The 13733-nt window shown below is 34.4% G+C and overlaps 1 long non-coding RNA gene across 1 annotated transcript in view; it reads right to left on the minus strand.

Annotated features, from left to right (window-relative positions):
• The window catches only part of LOC145693989 (uncharacterized), a 43595-nt gene extending 32180 nt beyond the window's left edge, over nt 1–11415 (minus strand). The window contains exon 1 of the long non-coding RNA XR_014132875.1: nt 11281–11415. This is a non-coding gene — a long non-coding RNA (uncharacterized LOC145693989). The remainder of the gene's footprint in view (nt 1–11280) is intronic.
• Nucleotides 11416–13733: the final 2318 nt, after the last annotated feature.

Raw genomic sequence — 13733 nt, forward strand, 5'->3', positions numbered from 1 at the left:
AAGCTGGGTTGCAATGGTTTTGAAGGTACAGCTGTTCCATCCACGTACAATGTCAAGAAATTTATGTTTAGATGTTGAAATTCAAATGGATTGCTGGTAATAGTTCCACTGGATGCTTCATTCGATGTAAATCCTACAATAATACGATTTGGCAATGTTCCCATAAACAGGTTATCAATAGTTTTGGATTGTATATCCTTCGTGATAGTAAATGATTTCATTTGAACCCTTGTCAGAGGATACTTTGCCGGTGTAGATTGTAAAATTTTATTGTGTGCCAATTTGACACTAGGGCTGATGCTAACTTTTTTCACCTGCAACGATGCATCTAGAATATTGATTTTTGCATTGACACCACTTTCACTGGCCATGAGACAAAAGTTTGGCTTTGCAGGAATAAGTTTCACACGTAATTCCACTCCATGGATTAAAAATTATTACAAATGTAACAATGAAGATGTCCAATCATATCGAATTTCATACTTTGTTTTGTCAGTTCATAGCGTTATTGAAATCCTTTGTTCTCTCTGGTGGTTGCGTTCATATGACCAGCCGTAACTTGCAACCACATTGCTGTTTGTAAATGTGTATTTTTAGCTCCATCACTATAATTGAACAGTTTTTCCAGGTACGAACGATATGGATGATTATGTGACGGACATGAAATCAGTTTATTGTTCAAGTAGATTTGTACTTCACTAAACATAGCATTTAATCTGTTTCGGTGAAGGAAGAACCATTTGACTTCACAATTTGTGCTTGGATGTATAATAAGGTTTGTGGCAAATCAATGTATTCATCACTGCTACCACTCACTACAAATTCTATTGGTGAATTTTCAGCTATTGAACTAATTTTTTTGCAGCCTATAATACGATTGTCCAGAACACTGGTTTGCGTGGGAAACGCTGAAAAAATGTCCAATTCACTTTTTACACATTCACAGGATTGATGATGTAAGAAAGCCATCGTGGAATTAATCAAAAATATCTGGTGACGATGCCAATGATCTCTTCTTCTTCGTATGTGATAATTTACGTGTCTTCGTAGGATTGATGGTGTTGTTGATCGTTGGAAGGTCAACCTCAAACTGAGAGCAGTCATCCCATTTTCGTTTATGATATCCACTTCCCAGCATAGTTTTCAACTTATTTTTAGCTTTTTCTTGTAAATTTGATTTTGCCTCTTGCATACGTTGATGAATCGATTCTTCCAGTGGTTGATTCGAGATTACAACATCATTAATCATATTGGCACCTGATTTTAATAATTGTTTTCCCATAGTTTTAGCTCCTTGCTTCACAAGTGGTAACACTGAACGAAATAAGCCACCAAGGAAACTTCCAATGCCATGTCCTGCTTGATAGGGACTTCCCACATAGTCGTTGCCGATACCGGATAACGTTTGCTTTTGGTAGTATTGCAAATACGGATCAGTCATGACGACGACGACGGAAATGTAGTTTTGTACACACCGTTCCAAAGGTGAATGGCATACGATGACCTGTGCTATCCCTTATATCGATTTGTATTTGCTCAAAATTCAATTTTTCCACCGGAACATAATGTGCAGGATTAAAGATTTGTACTGCATGACTTCCAAAAGTATGATTCACAGGGTCCATGTTGACAATTCGTAGCAAGGGTACCATTGTATCTTCAACAATGACAGATTCAATAATGTCACAGTAGACGTACATTTTTGATGGTAAACCTAATTGTACATTCGGTGTATATTGTCCCCTTTGCATATCTCTTAAATCAATTTTCGGTTCAAATACAAGCATTAAACTAACACTTGGTGAGAATTGTACAGAAGTATGGATTTCCTTATTCGGATGTCTTATGAGGCATATACTATTAGTTGCATCATGGGATATAAATAAATTGGTTTCTTTATGATGTATATTAATTGCATGAATAAGATCCCGTATATTGTTATAATAGCGTACAGGGATCGTTACAACCTTCCACGGTTCTTGATCATTACTACTTGATGATTTGTAATATATTTTATTGTTTTCACTGTTAATGTTCAGTAAAGAATGTGGATAATGAATCTCTACAATTGCCACATCCAATTTCTGGCGAAACTCTACACGTCGTTGTAATTTCGTAATATAGGAAGTCAATGTATTTTCTGGAAAATAATCCATGGAACTATTACTGGGAAGTGTGACGTAAAAATCTTGATCAGGTTCCATTCTTCTTCTTCTTCTTCTTCTTCAATGAAGTTGCAGGGATCCACGAATTGAATGAGGAAGAATATCCTTTCCACTGGACGAGATACTCCTTTCTGCGACTTTTTGTTCTTGTACGTAATATTTTATCGATGGGGAACGTCGAAGGGAGCGGCACTGGTTGTAAATCTTCTCTGTAGAAAACACCATCGATGAGTTGATGATTTAAATCCTTTAGTCGATACACTGGTGGGTTTCTTGGTACAATGGCTTTTACTCTGAATATTTCCCACGTCCAGTTCTCGAGGTAGCCCTTGTCAAAGATACGTTTTGTTTTACTAATACGAACAGTATCACCAACAGATAAATCCGTATCTTGTTTTGAACGTTGTAGCTTTTTGTCGTATAAGTTATGCCACACCTGCAGTAAATTGACCTGAGAAACGTTTGCAGGTGCCATTTTAATACTGGAATGCCGACTTTCATTGTATGCTTTTACAAGTAAAGGCAATACTTTAATGTAATTGCATGTTTGATATTTGGTACAGTATTTCCACATACGATGTTTCAATGTCTGCTTTAATATCTGCTGGCTTTAATATCTGGATCCTTTGTTGTAACATGTTGCACGTTGTGTTTCCTGAGAAACTTTTGTACTGTCTTGTTGGTAAATTCAGTTCCTTGATCACTACGTAGCACAATTGGTTTCCTGTCCTGGGAAATCATTTCAAAGGCATTCACTATATCCTCGGCACTTTTTGATTTTAGTGGTACAGCCCACCCGTACAGACTAAACACATCAATCACTGTAAGAATACAGCGGTAATTGTCACTATAGTTTTGAAGTGATTGTAAATCATTTAAATCACATTCCCATTGATCATCAATATTGTTGACAAGATAAAAATCTCTACGGAAACGACGACGAACAGGACGATGTAACGTGTAGGTAGGTTGTTTGTTTAACCAAAGTTTTATTTTGGCTAGAGGTATAGATTTTCCTGTAGCTTGCCATAATTTCTTTGCAGTAGAAAACGATGCAGGGTGTGCTGGATTGTAATAAATTGATTTCAATTTTTTTTCATGGTTTGTACGTTGACCATTGTGGAACGATACGTTTTCTTTTTGGTCGAACTTCTAAAACATCATCATCTTCATCTTCTTCTTCTAAGGAAGAAAATAATTCAGGTGCCGGTTTTGGTGGTGCAGATCCTTCAGATGCTGTTGTACTATTATGCTTGACAATATAGTTTAATCTTCGTGGATTACCAATCAATCCTTGAGGAGTGTTTGACGATGCAAGGTAGTTGCAAAACAAATCCCAGCCTTGAGGATTAGAATGTTTCCTCGGTCGAGTCACATCACACATTAAATCTACAATATTGGATCCATGTAGTTTATTATCGTTGATGTACACTGTTTCTTTATGATCCCACGTAATTGCGTCATCTTGTTTTAAACGACGGAATAGTAGTTCGGCTTTCTTACGATACATTTGTGGTATTGCGGCTAAAATTCCTTGTTTCGTGCTATCGTCAACATTCGGGGCGTCACCATCAAGTTTCATTGATGTAATTGTAAGTGGTATTGGTTCTTCTTTTTTACGTATCACATAAAGATATTTCTGTAATATTCTCTTGTACTGATTCCATTTTTCTTCATCACTTGCATACGATGTATTCAATATAGATTGCATTTCACGATCGAGATTAGATTCTCGATTTTCACTCGCACGGGATGATGATGCATGCATTCGTTGAAGCATTTCTGGTGGCACTAAAACCATCTTCTTGCTATGTTCCATGATGTTTTTTTTGTTTTAAAAAATACTGGATAACACACTTCCTACAATAGGTGCAAGTAATGCAGGTAAGAATCCTCCTTGTTGCACGGCTAAATGTTTCTTCTTTTTATCCAATGATTTTGTATTGTCTACGAGATAGCGAAGCGTGTTCTTGTAACGCTTTAATCTTGACTTCTGCGCACTTGTCAGTGGAACATTGACTTTTAAGACATTATAACAACATTCACAAATACTATGAAATAATGAAGCGTCTGCATTGGCAATAATAGCTTTATGCAATCTTGGTTTAGCTTCGTGCAGAGCACGTAGCAGATCAGCGTGTTTCACTGTAGGAGACATCGTGACAGACTGTCATTCTTTACACGTGAACAATAATTTAAACATGTTTTGTTGGTACGTAAACGTAATGATGCAAATCGTCGGGAAAAATATTTGTACCAGATCGCATTTCATCGGGTGTATCTTGCTTAAGATCCATCAGTAAATAGCCATGTGGATTTCTTGTTGCGTCTGCATAACTTTCTTGTAGAAACAGTGGATGCTCAGTCATTATTTGATAACTCATATACTTGATTTGTGACTTGTCAAGTGTATTTTTAAACAACACCAAATATGAACAATTTAAACTCATATTTATATTTGCTTTACTTTGATGAAATACATTTTGTGTTATAAAAATCACACTAATATTTCGATGATGCGATCCTTTTGTGAACATATCAACAATATCACTATTCACTTCTCGCATTTGGTCATCAATAATAATCAAATGTGGTCCATCTTGAGGCTGAAAATCTTTCATTCGTGGAAGTCATTCATGAAATTCTACTGGAACTGGCATTGTTGCATACACGTCTTGCAATTCTGCATAATACCAGTATATCTTACGAAATTTTGCATTGATCGTGATTGGGAGATGTGAAAGTAATCGCTTTACAAAATACGTTTTTCCACACCCACTAGGTCCTGCGAGAATACAGGTAAATGGATGTTTCCACCGTGTATCCATGATGAACACTAACACCTTGTTTCAAAAATGATGCGTATTTAAAGCGAGTACAATTTTTTATTTGTTTTAGTTTGTAAATTTTTGCACTCACTGTTAAACGATGGCGAGAAACGGAAAAATCGATCATCTGTTTATCGAATAGTTGAAAACCGTTTATTTATTAATCTAATAGTTAAAAACCGGATAACGTTTAACGGTTAACCGTGAAATCTGATCACTGTTTGATTTAAATTCTATTTGAAAAATTTTTCGTTTGATATTTTTGAGTTTTGTTTCAAAAATTTTGTTTGAAAATTTTTTGTTTCAAAATTTTGGTTACAATTTTTTGTTTCAAATATTTTTGTTTGAAATTTTTAGTTTGAAAATTTTGGTTTCATTTTTTTTAATTTTTGTGTAAATTTTTTGTTTCAAATTTTTTTGTTTCCAAATTTTTCGTTACAAATTTTTGTTTTGAAATTTTTTTAGTTTCAAGATTTTCGTTTAAAAGTTTTCGTTTCAGTTTTTGTTTTGAAAACTTTGGTTTGATTTTTTTAGTTTGAAAGTTGAAAAAAGTTTTAAATGCCATGAATCTTTCCTTTCAAAGTTTCCACCTAATTCTTAGAGAACATTGACCAGGGACCTCGTCGCTCATCAAAACCAAATCATCGATCGCGTGACCGCACTACACCCGAAGGGTCCTCCCAAATTGAAAGGGAATACCCGTCCATACCATATAACCTTATCAAAGAGGATAAATAGAGTCAATAACCGAACACGTGGTTGTACTAAAAAAATTGGCAATAGGACCACCGAAACATATTTTGGTCCTGTACTATGTTTAAATTGGACAATTTCCAAAATTAAAGGGGTGTAACCCTGGCCAAATATTAAGAAGGGTGCATCAATATAATAGGAAATGGACCTCTGTAATCATATAGGGTAATAGGATCTCATCAAAGGGGATAAAATGGAAGAAAAAACAAACACGTGGTACAACATATTTCTTACGTTTATATTTTGGCAATTTTATACCCCTAAAAGGGAACGAGGTGGTCCATCCAAATTTATCATGATACATATTGAGGTCCTACACTATAATACCAAATGTATAATTTGACATTTTCCAAAATTTCAGGGGTGGGCCAAGGTACTCCTCCCAAAATTTTAAAGGGGTGCACCAATGTACCCATGTCTTATGATAGGTAATGAACCCCTATACATGATCATATAACTATATAAGGTAATAGGACCGCATCCAAGGAGATAAATTAGGTCGAAAACCAAACACGTGGTACAACGTATTGCTTACATTTTTATTTTTGGCAGTTTTGTACCCCTAAAAGGGAATGAGGTGGACCACCCAAATTTATAGTAATACATATTATTGTTCCATACTATTACACCCAATGTTTAAATTGGTCAATTTCCAAAATTTAAGGGGTGGGCTAAGGTACCCCTCTCAAATTTTTAAAGGGGTGCATTAATATACCCATATCCTATGAAAGGGAATGGACCCCTGTATACGCCTATATAACCATATAAGGTAATAACACCTCATTAAAGGCGATAAATTAGGTAAAAAACCTCCGAAATTTGAATTTCTGGCAATTTTTTACCGATGAAAGGGAACGACATAGACCCCCAATACTGATAGAGGTACATACTATGGTCCTAGGCTACCACATCAAATTTTTAAATTTGGCAATTTCCAAAATTTAAGGGGAGTGGTCCTGTGTACCCCTGCCAAAATTTAGGGGGTGTGCCATGGTACCAGTTCCAAAATTAAGTGGGGGGTCCTAAGTACCCCTAAGTCATTGGCTCCGGGCCAAGGTCATTGACCTTTGACCTATGATGTCACTAAAATTTTTGTTGACTCAGCGAGATATACGGGGGACTACTACTGCTTCTCAGTTCCCCAAATGCGAACATTTTGTTTATTTACTCTTCCTGTCGCATGGAACGTAGCCTCATTACTGAAACAAAGTTTGTCCAAGAAATCATCATCAACACTGTACAACTCTTGAAATGACTCACAAAAAGTTTGCGACACTTGTGACCATTAGGTGTTAAGTTTTGTAACGACTGCACTCGATAGGGATACATCTTTAAGTGTTTACGCACTACACGGCAAACTGTTATTTCAGATATTTGAAGCTCTTTGCTAACTCTCCCAATTGACTTTTATGGGCTGCATTTAAAACTGGTTCGAACCCTTTCGACATCTGGCTCAGAAGTGGACGGCCTACCGGGCGATTTTTCTTTATAAATGCATCCCGTTCTGTTGAGTTTGTCATACTACTTACGTATGGCGTTCTTTGATGTTGGATCTTTATAAAATTTTGTGCGGAACTCTCGTTGAACATTAATAGCAGCCCGACAAACGTGAAACTGTAAAATGCAAAATACTCTCTCTGCACCACAGGCATCCAGCTTGGATCTAATTCCTCTGCCACCTGGCGGATAAATTTTAAATTACTACGCTCGTTGCAAACAAATGTTAAGGATAATATTGACAGTATGTCCATAGAGATTTCATTGTTGATGGAGTATTATTACTTATAGAACGTTTCGTTATCGTTCGCATCATTTTGAAAAAATGAAATGAAATCTTTGAGTTTTACGTCCCACGGTTATGCCGGTTAGGCTAAAGGAGACGGTGATTATGAGAAATGAATGAAATGGTGGAATGAAGAAAGTGGGAGGAAACGGGAGAACCCCGAGAAAACCCACGCGCACGGTGTTTGTCCACCACAAAGTTCACTTGGCGGGGGCATATATATACAGAGAGAGAGAGAGAGGTGTGTGTGAATGTGTGTGTGTGTGTGTATTGCTTCATTAATGGTTGGCCTAGAGTCATTATTTAAACTTCATTTTCTTCAGTATAACATGTCCTTTGTGACGGTACCGCTCATATGACCGTATTATACTATATATGAGAATCAGAAAAATCGTGAGAAACCGAAATGTTATCTGAAAAATCACCCCCTAAGAAAACGTGCGACCCCAGTAATTGTTTTGCGAAGTAATATTAAGAAAAGATAAGTAATACCCAAAGATACACACAAGATGTATGCAAAGTTTCAATCTGATGTCTTCAAGGCTAAAGGCGTGAAGAGTTTTGGAAATTTTGCCTTTAAGGGAAAATAAAAATGTAATGCTCCTCAGCCCCCACTTGGAGCCGAAAAGTTGATCATCCGGTTCTAGAACGCATCTGTTTTATTCTTTATTCTATCTTTGAATTAACCAATAAAAGCAAGGAGGCTTAAATATAAGTTATAGAGCCTAAATAACCGGTCGAAGACGATACTAATCCATTGTAATAAAATTTGCAAAAAAATCATAAAAGGGTTAATAACACACAACCCACTTACATTATACTGCAGTAAAAGGAACACGATACACCACTTCAATAATATATTATAAGTTGTAAAAAGTTGACAAATTGTAGGAAACATGAACAGGTTCATACTCCAATATCATATCACGTTATAACTGTTGTCGATGGACCAATTTTGCAATACAAAATGGATACCTCCATCTGTGCAGAGCCACCATTGCACAACACAGATACGATCACCATTTTCCTACAGAGAGAAGCAGAATTTCTGAAAAAAAAATGACGTCCTGATGTGTGTCTCTCCATGTGCGACGTTCTCAGATTCTTTGCAGTTCTTCAGCAGTGAAACCGTGGATACACTTCCTGCTCTATTAGGATACAGAGACATTTTAGTGGAGGTCCTCATTGCCATACAACAATCTCCAGTACTAAAACCTATTTGGTTGATAAGGCTGTCGAATCCAGCATAACAATATGCATTATCTGTCCTTGAACATCGTGAAAGAGATTCTGCGTTTTGTAGCGTATTGGTTTAACAATCAAAACTATGCCTTTGAATTCCTCCCGATGTTATTGAAAAGAGACCACAGAAATGAGAGAGAAATGCGATAGGTAATTATTCACCTGTAAGTAAAGAGTCGAACTGCTGAAGGAATTTTCGCATTCGATAATGAGACATCATTTTTTTTCTAACGGCGTGACATACTTACTTCCCACCAACCTGCACGCAGCAGTTGTTTCTGTCCGGCCGATCTCTGCTTTAGATCCGATCATACTTAACAAAAGTGATATTTAATATAACTGTCTTGCTACGCAATCTCTCACTATTTTATGTTCCTCATTTTCTGCAAATTCCTAGCTCTTCTGGTTTTCCTTCCTAAGAGTAACATTTGATGCTGGTTGAGTTCAGTATGCATATGTATAGAAAAGTAAGGGTTTCGTTTTCTCAATAAATATATAATAATTGAAAGAAAACAGAAACCTAATAATGGATCAAACTGATCCAATTTAAACTAAAAACATTACAAATTTCTTTCGAATGTAAGGGTAATTTTATTTAAAATACGTGATGATGATGATACATTGTTTGGTAAAGTAAAGAGAATGGAGTATATGGAAACACAAGAGAGGAATGCATATATAAATGTTATTAGGTGACAGACAAGTTAATATTCTGGGAATTATTCACTATCTGCTGTAAACGAATTGCACAGTGCATTAACATATTTTTCATCCTCATTACACGTCTTTCTTATAGTTTTAAGCGTGTTAATATAAATATATATTAGCGAACCATAGACAAGCTTTCAAACTATAATATTTTAGATGGCACAGATAACTTTTATTGCGAAATAAATATACTTTTCTCAACAATTACAATTAGAAGTTAAAATATTGTTTCATTCGATAGCCCTACATGCTTTGTATTTGATACCATGACATTTGATAGCCGGACATCGTCTAGGTAGGTCTATCTAGTTAACTTAAGAATACTTGTATATACAATAATTGTAAAATTAATTTCTGAATAAAATGTACGTTGTAACTAATTAATTAAGAACAAAAACAAACTATTTTCTAAGTTACTAATAAACCGTGAAGCATAAAAATGAGCCAGAATAACACTTTTAGAAAATAGTTTCCTCCTCGATCGATATTTTATTATGCCACTGTGTCAGTAAATTTGTATTTATGTTTAATAAAACAAAAAGAAACAAACTATTTCTATTGTATAAAATCCATGAAACAGAAGTTATCAATAACAAAATTCTGCTGCTGAAGATGCTAATTCTACAGGTACAATGTATATGATATTAAGCTTAACGTTCTCTAGTTGGGCTCATGCGAGACTTGTATATATCGAGTTTTTTACATAGCATCCACATGCACGCTGTCTTTTTACATTTCTCTTTCGGACTTCAGTATTTCGAAATCAAAATGTGATGAATTACACATCACTGTAATTTATTCTTGGTGATCGAAGTACTGATTTTTGACCTCATTTCCTAATCAGTCGAAACCCATAAGACGAATCTCCTCCTAACATATTTCTGCCTTCTACTCTTTCCAATTACGTAGAAGTTAAGCAACGCTCTCTTGCAAAAACCCGATATTTTGAAGATAGCTGTCTACTTGATTACACACTCTCTAACACATTGAAAGTAGACTATTTTAGACTCCTTATAGGTTAGAAGCTCTGGAAAAATTTAGGTAGACAAGCTAATTAATGATTTATATTACTTTTCTAGTCTGTTCTTATGGAGATACGTCACATCCTGCGTCTGTCTTTGCTAACATGTACTGAATCAAGGTAAACCAAGGTGTACTCCGCTTTTGAAATACCTCCATGGAAATGGTACATTACTATTACACGCGCCATTAGTTGGCATCGCCTGCGAAAGGAATATGAAAAGCGTGATTCCCTGACGTCATGTTGAACATTATTCATGTAGAGATTTGTGAATCTTTTCGGGAAAAAGTTACAAACTTGATGTGATTATATTCGAAATTATATAAGAACAAAATAAAAATGGTTTTAATTTTCAAATCCAGTTATCTAATCCGTTTTCATTTGGTAAGGTAATATTTTTAAAATATAGTGTTACTGCTTACAGAATGTTAATACAACTTCTAAATACGTATTCCAAGCAATATATAGGGACAGGCTTTCTAGGAGGTTCAACAAGAGATGATATTTCATAATATTAGTTATGAAAATACGTGTTCGATTAAGCCAAGTTAGAGAAAGCCTGCAAAGCTGAGTAATAGGGAAAGAATACTGACTGTCGCTTCCTCCTTTCTTGTTCATGGTTTAAATGGTAATTTAGAAACTGAGAACCATAGGTATAATGAGAAAGCACACATCTTCAAAAATACCTAATAACAGTTTTATAAGATAATGTATTTCGTAGAAAAATATACATATTCATAATGTGCATTTAAAAGACAGTCAGACAATAGTATAAATTACCTGATTTTTCACGCTCTCAAGGAGCCACGTTTTGTCGAAGGTGGTTAAACATACACTGTATAAAATGTATGTATTCGTTTGTTTACTGTTAACCACCAATCATAGAAGTGATGAAATAACTACTTTATATTCCTGTTTCACATACGTACTTTTTCGTCTTTCCACATAGTCAGCTTCCAGGTAATATTTATGTAATCTTTACAAACGTTTTCATTCTTATTTTAGGTAAGTATATTTTTATAGATTGTATAAAACAATGAGAATAAGTTACTGAAGAAAGGAATAGCGAGACAGCACAGTATAAATTTCGATATTAAAGAAAAGTTAAAATTACGTGAAGCAATATTAAAAGAAACAACTATAATCTGAATGCTTCGACAACAAGTCCAAGTACTATGTGCAGCCATACAAAATTACGAGTATCGTGATAATATATTTAAGAAATACAATCCTGCTACCTTATTATTAAGCTAGGTGATATAATTATTTACGTTTACCTGTGAAAAACATATTTCTATTTAATACAATAATGAAAAAGTACTCAAATTTGGATCAATGTAAACAACTGCAATCAATTCTATCCGTTCAGAACATTATAAAATTACGATATCTAGTTCCACTGCAACTAACATTGTCTACACAATTTCATTGCTTTGTTGCTATATAACCCGTGTAATAGTTATTGAAAACATTCATATTTTATTAACATGGTTATATATGTAACTTGCTAAAATTTCAAAAATGAATGTTAACGTTATTAATATGTTAAAACCCGTATTTCATCTTTTAACTATCATTATAACTATTATTAACGACGTTACGCAGTACAAGTATTAATACGTTAATTTGTTATTTAACATAGTGATTCTATTGTGTTAATATGTAATGTATCTAACTTCTGATAACTGCATAAATTGTTTTCAGGATTCTTTATATGATCCTTTTATTTATAGGAATTGTTAGTAATACACATTGACCCACCAAATAATGACACTACATTTAGAATTTTTTCCCGACTTCTTTGAGTACAGATTGTATAATTATTACATATATCAAAACTTCTAAAAATTTCATAACTAGTTTTCATAGACAAAACTCTCATTAGTTATATATTTAAAATTGTGGGTTATGTAGAAAGAACGAGGTCTAGAGTTTTATTTTTTGAACGTTTTGACAATTTCTAATACTTGCGTAAAAATACGGAATTAATTAAGTATAGTTACCCTTTGCTATCCATAATTACAAGAAGTGGATTATATCCTTTACCTTGTTACTAGAATAATCTGTTCGTTATTACATATGAAATATTCTCGTATTATGTCTACAGGAAATAACTTATATGGGACACATATTTGGATATCAGTTTAAAAATGAAACCTAAACAATTGAGAGACAAATCCATTTTGGTATCAACTACAGGTCTGCATCTTATAATGTAATCTAAGACACGGATGTGAGGTAAGAACATGATAACCCACAATTTGACTGTTTTAAGAAACTAGAGGTTTTCTGCTGAACAACTCGTTTTCAGAATCGGAAGGTGAATTTCAACATATACGTGAAAGGTTAAACGGACAAGGTTAAACGAAGTGGTATGAGTTTGTCTCTATCGGGTGCTGCAAAACGCAGCAATTGCAAACTTCTGGGTTACGATGTTCTTGCCTCACTTTCTTCATTTAGGAAAATCTCTATTTTACAATCTATGGATGTGTCTGACAATGCAACTGGTATTAAGAATTTACAATGTCCCTATATTCAAGTTGCGTGAAAAGTACACAGCTTTCTAATGATAAGATGAAACATTTTATAGACGAATCAATCCAGAAATAAAGTCTTTATTGTTTCTGGGATCACCACATGTGAAAAGTGAAAGATGCGACATCCTAGTTTATATCTTATTTTTGAAAATAATGAGAAATAGAATCATGTAACGGTTGTTACATTTGGAGTGTTACAAAAGAGATATATTTTCTTCGAAAACGAAAAGTGAATAAAAAGTAGGACCAGACATTGAAAACTTGGAAAACTCAAAAAGCTTAGGGATGCATAAAGGAAGCTGCAAATGAGTAGTCGGTGATCTATCCATGTGAAAATGAAAATTTAGTTCTATTGGGAAAAGATGTGTGATATCACTTCTCCTGCATAAAAAAAAAAAATTAATACAGCAACGTCTTATAATCTGGAAAGGAATGCTAAATAGAAATTACTCTAGATCCAATAGAAGTCTAGGCTATCAGAAATAAAACACTTCTTCAAACAAGTCCTTGAACTACTTATTGACTTATATTATCGATTACGAAAAATATTGTTTATAAGCTCAATACATAAAACAAAAATTATTTATATGTCTCAAGAAATTATTTATCTGTCAATGTAAGATTGTTCATATAGTACTGAGAAGTTTCAAGAAAATTGGATGGTTCCTTTTATTAGCACCCTTTAAATAAATAAAC

The sequence above is a fragment of the Thermobia domestica genome, chromosome 9 (genome assembly GCF_964235325.1).
Source record: "Thermobia domestica chromosome 9, izTheDome1.hap1.1, whole genome shotgun sequence".
NCBI lineage: Eukaryota > Metazoa > Arthropoda > Insecta > Zygentoma > Lepismatidae > Thermobia > Thermobia domestica.